Source organism: Tupaia chinensis, unplaced genomic scaffold (genome assembly GCF_000334495.1).
Source record: "Tupaia chinensis unplaced genomic scaffold, TupChi_1.0 Scaffold144081_1, whole genome shotgun sequence".
In the NCBI taxonomy this organism is placed as follows: Eukaryota; Metazoa; Chordata; class Mammalia; order Scandentia; family Tupaiidae; genus Tupaia; species Tupaia belangeri.
This window is the reverse complement of record NW_006203935.1, coordinates 10,796-21,023: the sequence shown is the minus strand read 5'-3', so window position 1 is coordinate 21,023 and position 10,228 is coordinate 10,796.

Here is a 10,228-nt window from a genome sequence, read left to right as displayed (position 1 = left end):
AATTTACATTCCCACCAACAGTGTAGGAGAGTTGCCTTTCCACCACAGCCTTGCCAACACCTATCTTACTTTCATTTTTTTAATTTTAGCCATTCTGACTGGGGTTAAGTGGTATCTCACCTGGTTTTGATTTAAAAAGCTTCTGCACACAAAAAAAGACAAAAATTAAAATAAATCAGCAACCCTTGAAATGGGAGAGCATATTTGCAAATTGTGACTCAGATAAGGGACTGATAACCATGATATGCAGGGAACTCAATCAGAATACCTGAAAAAAATTCTCAACCCTATTAAAAATGGGTAAATGAACTGAATAGATAACACTCTAAGGAAGACATACAACTGGCCAGAAAACAACCAAAAGCAGAAATGCTCAACATCTCTTTTTAGTTTTTATTTTTATTTTTTTGTTTTTATTTTAATTTTTCTATTTTCTTTTATACATTCAATCACATTATTTGGTTTACAAATGGATATTTCAATAGATGAACATTTCTCCCTAGTACAGTTGATAAAAGCTATAAATTATAATAAGGGAGATGCAAATCAAAACCACAATGTGTAACTATTAAAAAAATAAAAACACAAATCTGGTTTCTTAAAAGAAAACATAATGTTTAAAATATATGGCCATAAGAGTCACTGGACTTACCTGACATAAGTCTCAAGCAAAACGTATGAAATAGCTGTTTTCAATATTAGACAACATATAACTGAGGTTTTTTTGAGAAGGGAAACAACTTAGATGAACACCGAATAGCTACAGAATTCTGCTGATGTTGAGTTTTGTAATATGTTGTAGGTAGGAAGGACAAGCATGTCATCATAATTCTCTCAGAGATCAGAGGTCAGTGCAGGTGAAAAGGCTTCAATCTGTGACAAAGAAGGCTATGAAGGAAAGGCTGTGTAGACAAAGAAAAAGGACAGTTTTCGGAGTGTCTTGTGTAACCTGAATCAGTTGCTGTATTCTTAGAAGGCTCAGCTGAGCCTGTGTGGGTGAAACTCCACAATAGAGACTAAAGAATAAGACTCAAAGGGCCAGCATATGATGTAGTACTTATGTCACTTGACTCCCACATAGCTGGCCACCATTCAAATGCCAGACCAGTGGTTGGAAACTCACAGCAGGCATGTATGTTTGCTTGTCCAAGACCCCAGGAGAAAAATGGAGGAGAATGGATTAAGGAGAGCCCATCCCTCCAGGAGATGATTTGTCACTTTTGCTCTCACTTTCTCTGTCTCTTTCTCTCCAGCAAGAAAATGCGACCTAAGGCAATCACCTCTCAAAGAAATGAAAAGAATAAAACGCAAAATATGTGTACTTTAGAGGTGACTTCAAAAAGTTCATAGAAAAATGGAGTTAAAGATCAAGTTATGTTGCAAAAAAAATTTTAAATTTTTGCATATTTTTCATAATTTGCATTTTCTGAGAACTTTTTTTTTTGGAGAGGTTTTTGCTATAGGGCACTTGTGTTCGACAGACAGACAGAGAGAGACATAGAGACAGAAAGTGAGAAATCAACCCCCAGAGGGGATGGCCATGCCACAGTCCCTTCTCCTCCATTCTCCTCTCAGGATCTTGGGTACGCATGCAGCATATGTGCCTGGTGTGAGTTTTAAGCCACTGGGCTACCGTTACCAGTAAAACTTTCATATTTGTCTACTTTCTATCAAATGCCAGGACTCATTTTTTAATGGCAGAGTAGTATTCCATAGTGTATATGTTCCACCCTCTTTCAATCCATTCAACAGTTCATAGACATTTGGGTTGATTCCATGTCTTAGCCATTGTGAAAAATGCTACAATAAACATGGATGTGTTTTTCTGACTGAGCATTTTCCTGTCACTTCGGTAGGTATCTAGAAATGGAATTGCTGAGTAATATAGTAGTTCTATTTATATGTTTTTGAGGAACCTTTATATTGTTCTCTTTAGTGACTATAACAATTTACATTCCCACCAACAGTGTAGGAGAGTTGCCTTTCCACCACAGCCTTGCCAACACCTATCTTACTTTCATTTTTTTAATTTTAGCCATTCTGACTGGGGTTAAGTGGTATCTCACCTGGTTTTGATTTAAAAAGCTTCTGCACACAAAAAAAGACAAAAATTAAAATAAATCAGCAACCCTTGAAATGGGAGAGCATATTTGCAAATTGTGACTCAGATAAGGGACTGATAACCAGGATATACAGGGAACTCAATCAGAATACCTGAAAAAAATTCTCAACCCTATTAAAAATGGGTAAATGAACTGAATAGATAACACTCTAAAGAAGACATACAACTGGCCAGAAAACAACCAAAAGCAGAAATGCTCAACATGTCTTTTTAGTTTTTATTTTTATTTTTTTGTTTTTATTTTAATTTTTCTATTTTCTTTTATACATTCAATCACATTATTTGGTTTACAAATGGATATTTCAATAGATGAACATTTCTCCCTAGTACAGTTGATAAAAGCTATAAATTATAATAAGGGAGATGCAAATCAAAACCACAATGTGTAACTATTAAAAAAAACCACAAATCTGGTTTCTTAAAAGAAAACATAATGTTTAAAATATATGGCCATAAGAGTCACTGGACTTACCTGACATAAGTCTCAAGCAAAACGTATGAAATAGCTGTTTTCAATATTAGACAACACATAACTGAGGTTTCTTTGAGAAGGGAAACAACTTAGATGAACACCGAATAGCTACAGAATTCTGCTGATGTTGAGTTTTGTAATATGTTGTAGGTAGGAAGGACAAGCATGTCATCATAATTCTCTCAGAGATCAGAGGTCAGTGCAGGTGAAAAGGCTTCAATCTGTGACAAAGAAGGCTATGAAGGAAAGGCTGTGTAGACAAAGAAAAAGGACAGTTTTCGGAGTGTCTTGTGTAACCTGAATCAGTTGCTGTATTCTTAGAAGGCTCAGCTGAGCCTGTGTGGGTGAAACTCCACAATAGAGACTAAAGAATAAGACTCAAAGGGCCAGCATATGATGTAGTACTTATGTCACTTGACTCCCACATAGCTGGCCACCATTCAAATGCCAGACCAGTGGTTGGAAACTCACAGCAGGCATGTATGTTTGCTTGTCCAAGACCCCAGGAGAAAAATGGAGGAGAATGGATTAAGGAGAGCCCATCCCTCCAGGAGATGATTTGTCACTTTTGCTCTCACTTTCTCTGTCTCTTTCTCTCCAGCAAGAAAATGCGACCTAAGGCAATCACCTCTCAAAGAAATGAAAAGAATAAAACGCAAAATATGTGTACTTTAGAGGTGACTTCAAAAAGTTCATAGAAAAATGGAGTTAAAGATCAAGTTATGTTGCAAAAAAAATTTTATTCATGTATAAAAATGAATGATTGGATAGGAAAATACTATCTTTCGTTTGTTTGTTTTTTAGAGGTTTTTGCTATAGGGTGTATGTGCTTGCCAGACAGACAGAGACAGACAGAGAGATAGAAAGCGAGAAATCCCGCCACAGAGGGGATGGCCATGCCTCAATCCCTTCTCCTCCAATTTCCTCTCAGGATCTTGGGCACACACGCAAATGCGCCTGGCATGAGTTTTAAACCACCATGTCCGGTACACGAACCACAGTCGACTACATGGGAGTCCAGCAACATAGCCATTACACTAACTGCTGGTCACATCATGTTCTGAGAATCTTTTGAAAAACCCTTACATATTTTTCATTCACCCCACATATTTTTCATGATTTGAGTTCTTTGCTTTTCAAAATGACTAAGGGGCAGGGTAACAAAATCCCACCATCTAGTTACTGAACAGAGAGACAGCTCAGTTGTGGCAAGAGATGAGAAACTAGAGTCCAGAGATATAACCTCTACACCATCTATTGGCTCCAGGAGTGATAGGTATTTAAATGTGTATCTTTCTCACTCCAAACTGAATTTGAATTCTCTCAACTTATCTCACGAAGCTCCATTATGAATTTCTTTCAACTTATCTCAATAAACATTATGCTTTTAGAAGAGGTCATGGGTTATCTCATATAGATTATTACTGCTTTTTAACAATTATAAAGTTTCACCAAAAGTCTAAATTTTTCTAGCTCATTTACACTCTATGGGTTATGTGTATTGTGCCAGAAAAAGTATAAGACAGTGCCAATATAAATACTAATAGTGACTAACAATATTGAGCACTTAAAATATCCTAATCATTTCATAAGCACTTTATAAATATTAACACATTGAATCTTAACTAAAAATCTGTAGGTTTGCTAGCACTACTATCCTGCTTATAAATGAGCCACCTGAGATACAGGAAGATTAATTAATTGGCTCAAGATAAATCACCTATCCAGCTCCTGGGGAGAAATAATGTACATTTAATGGAAGAGTTATAGAAATTAATTGAATTCAACTCAATGTGATGCACATAGTGATAAAAGAATTCACAGGTACTAAGGGAGTGTAGATAAAAAGCCCTTGACCCAGTCACTTGACTAAATGAAAAACTTCCTGAAAGTGATGGCACAGGAAGTTAAATTGAAAAACTGAGCAAGATGCTTCTGTTTGCCAAATTATAAGGCTTTCCATGTAGTCAGATCTGTATGAACAAGGACAGAGTTTGAAGTAGTATTATGGGCACTGCTAAAGATTGAGTAAAATAAATAATGCAACACTTAGGGAAACACCTGGCACATAATAAGCATGCTCAGTAGATGTATTACATTGTGGACACAGTCATAAACCTCTGTATATCTACTTGACTTCATTCTTTTCCATTGAGACTCTGGTCAGTTCTTGCAAGTCACTTTGGCTGATGCAAAGTGGTAGACATAGATAAAATTTCAGTTCTGAGTCTGTACCTAGGAGGCCTTCTGCCCTTCCTTTTTCTCCATGGTACCATCTGTCAAGAGAACAAGCCCAGACTAACATGCTGGATGACAGACTACCAGAGAGTGAGCACCAATATTCAGATCAAGATCATATTAGATTAGACTCTAAATAGCTAAGGCTAGAATATGTAGGAGATCCCAGACAAGATTATAAAACCACCTACCCAACCCTCATCCAACCCTCAGTTGACAGTAAAGTATAATGTGTCATTAATATTAAATAATTTATTCATATTAATAATTTAATTGATATTAAATCAATGTTAATATAATAGTAATAAAATTAAATGAAAAGAATGGAAATGAAGAAAAGGGGAAAATATTTCTAGAAAACAAAAATAAAAAAAAACAAAGACAACAAAAGCAGAGAAGGATATAACAAAAAAGAAAACCAAAGACCAATGTCCCTGATAAAATATAGATAGAAAAATTCTCAATAAAGTATTAATGAAACAAGTTTAATAGCATATCTCCACATTAAGATCTGAGGCTCTTGCACAAAAAGGACCTTAAGGATCTCCTGAAGAAAATTATTACTAAGGTCCAACGCCATGGAGGTGGCTAATGTTGAAGTAATTTTTGCCACATTTTAAATATCTGGGTAAGAGGCTTTGTAGACCCAAGAAAATGACAATCATAGAGTTATTTGGGGCACTAAAGAGATCTCTTACTCTCCCTTGTCTTCATCCCAGGAGTCAGAAAGAGAGGATTACATCAGAAGCTAAAATGATAGAATATGAATTAGCACAACTGGACAAAAGAATAACAGTGTCTTGCATCTGAAATGTAGCACTCCAGACTGGCCTCCAGTATTAAAACACTTACTCAATAACTTAATCAGGAAGGAAGGGATATTTTCTCAGTAATTCCAGCAAAAGTACTAGATTAATTTTATTATTTTAAAAGTTTATTTTTTTTCTTGAGATGAGAGACACAGAGAGAGGAACCTCCAACAGAGTCTTGATGTCACAAAACTCCCCCAGTCTCAGCCAAGCTGGATCATGGGCTTGTGTGTGTCTGGTGTAGTTAAGGAGGTCTCCTGACATAAACCCAGAGCTTTCCCATGTATCTATATTTTATCAGGGACATTGTCTCTAGTTCACTGTTTTCTATTTTTCTCTGCTTTTGTTATCTTTGTTTCTTTTCATTTAAGTTTTCCGGGAATATTTTTCCCCTTCACTTTCATTCTTTTAATTTAATTTAATATTTTACATTTAATCACTGTATATCATTACAACATACCAAATGAATATACATGAATAATACATGAATATACATGAATAATACATGAATACACTGTGTATTAGCCCAATCAAAAATATTGCCATGCACATTATCAGCAGATAATTTTCCGTTTTTGTGTTCCGTTTTGCTTTCTTCTTTTTCCTTTTGATCCCCTCCCTTTTACCTTCTCCCTTTTTTCACTCTCCTCCCACACCTTCTCTAGTATCCACAGTTGATCTCTGTGCTTTTATACCTACCAATCTTTCAGTATCATCCACAAAGTGCAGACTTTCAGTACATACTGAGTGGGGATATACAATGCCTCTCTTTCATTCTGGCTTACTCCACCTTGTAGTAAATCTTCCATATTTAACCACTTTCTATCAGATGTGATGGTCTTTACACGTGAGGTGAGATTCTGCTAGGTAGTATATTATTGAAATTTGTTTTTTATTTATTCAGCCACTTTGTGTTTTTAATTGAATAATTCGATACATATACAGTCAAGGTGATTATTGATAATAAGGATTTTTTGCTACTTTTTAGTTACTTGTTTTTAAGTTGTTTTGTAGATATTCTACCTTTATTTATCCCTATCTTTTCTTGTGATTTTTTTTCCTTAGTGCTATGTTCTAATTACTTACTTTTAATTTTTAGTGTATCTTTCATAAGTGTTGGCCTTATGGTTACCATGGAGCTGATTAGAAGTATTTACAGTTGGTACAGATGATTGTAATCTGATAGAAACTTGACTTTGATACCATAGATATTAAAAAAAAAGGTATTCAGCATTTCAACTTCATCTGCCCACATATAATTTAATATTTTTTATTTGTTTGCTTATTAGGTTTTTGCCATAGGGTGCGAGCACTCACAAGAGGAACAGAGTGACAGTGAGGGAGAAATGGAGAATCACTTCTCAGGGAATATGACCACACTGCAGCCCCTTAATCCTATACTTGCCTCCTGGGAGGTTTTGGGCACACATGCGCATGTGCCCAGCATGAGTTTCAAGTCACCAGGTCTGGAAGTTGAACCAGTATCCGCATGTGTGTGTCCGGAACCTTAACCACCATACCACCTGCTGGCCCCCACACTTTGAATCTTTGATGCTACCATTTGTATTTTTAATATTTTCTATACTTTACTAACTTGTAATACATTTAATGTTTTTGTCTGTTAGTCTTTATATTAAAGATATGAGTAGTATATACATCACCATGATGGGATTAGCATATTCAGAATTTGTTCATATACTTATTTTTACCAGTGATTTTTATACCTCCAGATGTTTCTTCCTCATGCTTAGCATTTTTTTCTTTTCATTTAAGAACTCCTGGGTCAGCCAGTACCATGCTGGTTAATATAACTGGATTTCACATGACAGACTGCACAATTCAATCCTGGACCAGAGGCTTGAGTACTGAGTAACCATACTGTACTCAGTAAACATACAGAATACATATGCATACATGCCTAAAATCTCAAAAGGAGAACCGGAATTGGAATTGCAACATGACTATATCCCATGGAGTATATATTCTCACTTTTCCTCTCTGTCTCTGCTAAGCAGATGTCACCTGCTAGCAAATAAACAAAACAAACTCCTTCAAAATTTTTTTCATTACAAATCTGGGAGTAATAAATTCTCTCAGCTTTAGTTTTCTGGTGAAGTCTTTGTCTCTGCTTTATTTCTGAAAATAGCTTTGCCAGGTATGTATTCTTGGCTGATGACATTTTTTTTCCCTTCAGCATTCTGATTATATCAACTACTTCCTCCTGGCCTATAAGGTTTCTTTGAGGAGTTCATTGTCTTGTGTATTGGTTGTACTTTTTAGATGATTTGTATCTTCTCTTGCATGGCTTTCAGAATCTTTTCACTGTCAGAACTGACAGACTGCATAATGGTTATGTTGCTGAACTATCATTATTTGACTATGGATTGAGTCCTGGACCTAGTGACTTAAAATTCATGCTAGGCACGTGTGCGTGCATGCCCAAGATCCTGCAAGGAGAATGAGAAGAGATTGCAGCATGGCCATCTCCCCTGTAGGGGTGCATGGTGTGAGTTTTAAGACACCAGTCCAGGAATCAAACCACGTTGACTAAGTGGGAATTAAGTGACACAATCTTTATGCCATCTGCTGGTCCCATGAAACATTCTTAAAGAAAACAGAATTTTTTTTGTTTTTGTTTGTTTGTTTGTTGTTGTTGTTATAAGGTGCGTGCGCTCACTAGACAGACAGAGAGAGACAGAGAGAAAGAAAGTGAGAAATCACCCCCCAGGGGGGATGGCCATGCCGCAATCCCTTCTCCTCCATTCTCCTCTTGGGATCTTGGGCACACACGCACACGCACCCGGCGTGAGTTTAAGCCACCAGGTCCAGTACTTGAACCGCGGTCAAGTACATGGGAGTCCAGCGACATAGCCATTACGCCAACTGCTGGTCCCTGTTTTATATATATATTTTTAGGAGATAGATTTTTGCTATAGACTGTGTTCACTTGATGACTTTCTTGGAACTCAAAGCACGTTAGAACATGTGAGAGTATGGCACCAAGTCACTATGCCACGTGCTGGCTCTGATTTGTTTGTTTTTAGTTTTACTATAGAGTGTGTGTGCTTACGAGAGAAAGAAAGTGAGAAATCACCCTCTCTCGGTGTCTGTCCTGGGGTTTGCCTCTAGCTGAATCATGATCAGATGGCTGCTGGTGAGGAAGAGAAAGAGGACAAGAAAGAGGAAGCCTGTCATCTTGAGAGGACTGGGGAATAGGAAAGAATGAGACAAAGAGACAGAGTAACAGTGGACACAGGCAGCCTGAGCCTAGGTAGCCCAAGCAACTTGTACCACACTTGAACAACCCAGACAAACAGGGCCTCTTTATTTATAGTACAGGGTGACAGTACATATGTATATTTTATGATATTTCATAGATTCGTTGCCAAGTTACAGACAATAAGATGCAGATAACAAATCTATAAGACCTTAGACATACTGGGCCAGGTGTATCCCTTGGTGATAATCCCATTAAGAGAAAATCCCATTATCTTCTTTTCTAATGGAGAGAAGTCTAACTGCAGGTGTGGGGAAGAAACAAAAGGCTAAAGAACCTCTCCATAAGGCATGTACCACCACACCCAGAGAAGGCTAAATAACCTCTCCATAAAGTGTGCACCACCACACCCAGAGAAGGCTAAAGAATCTTTCAGATGCAGAGCAGGAATTGGACATTGCTAGTTGGGGTCAAGATGTTTCCTGAGCTCCATGAGATGTGTCTGTTGGAATGCACCTAGCAATTTCCACACTTTGCTCTGTCTGCAGGGAGGGTCAAGAAAAGGATAAGTTACAAGGGTCTGCTAAAGCCCAAAGGGACAGGTGTTTTCTCAGAGCATGTTCCCACACCTCAGGTTCTCTTTCCAAACGTGTCCCTGCAACCCTTCAGAGCATTAAGCAAGATGCAACAACCCCTTCCATTCTCCTCTCAGGATTTTGGGCATGAATGTATAGTGTTTTTCAAGCTTCCATGTTCAGGACTCATACCATGTAGAGACGTGGGATCCAGTGTCTTAACCTCCATGCTACCTAGAGGTCCCAGAAGTCCTTAGTTTCAAGGTCTCTGACACAGACTTCAAATTCCAAACACTTAACGACATTGACACAAGGTGCACAATGAGCTTCTCCAATGTCCTAAGCTCTGTGCATCAAACTTGGGAATATATTCATGATTGAAACAGATAGATTCTTGTCTTCTTGGAGTTTCTATCTGAGTGGGAATGGGTAAAAAACAATAGATAAATAAATAGTATGCTAAATGATGATAAATACTTTTAAAAGAGAAAAAAGTAGAGCACAATTAGTGGCTTGGGAGTCCAGATGGAGCTACTATATTAAGTATAGTGATAAAGGCAGTCTCACTGAGGGCAAACTGGAACAATGTCTTATAGTGAGGAAGGTATTAGCCAACCGCCCTTAACTCAGGAACATTGTGAGAAGAGAAAACAGATGTACCTGATGCTGATGCCACAGAGTGAAAACCTGCCTGATGTGCCCAAGGAGACCTAGAAAGACACTCTCTGAAGCCAAGGGAGCAAGGGTGTAATACTGAAAGAAGCCAAAGAGGCAAAAGAAGGTCAGATAATTGTA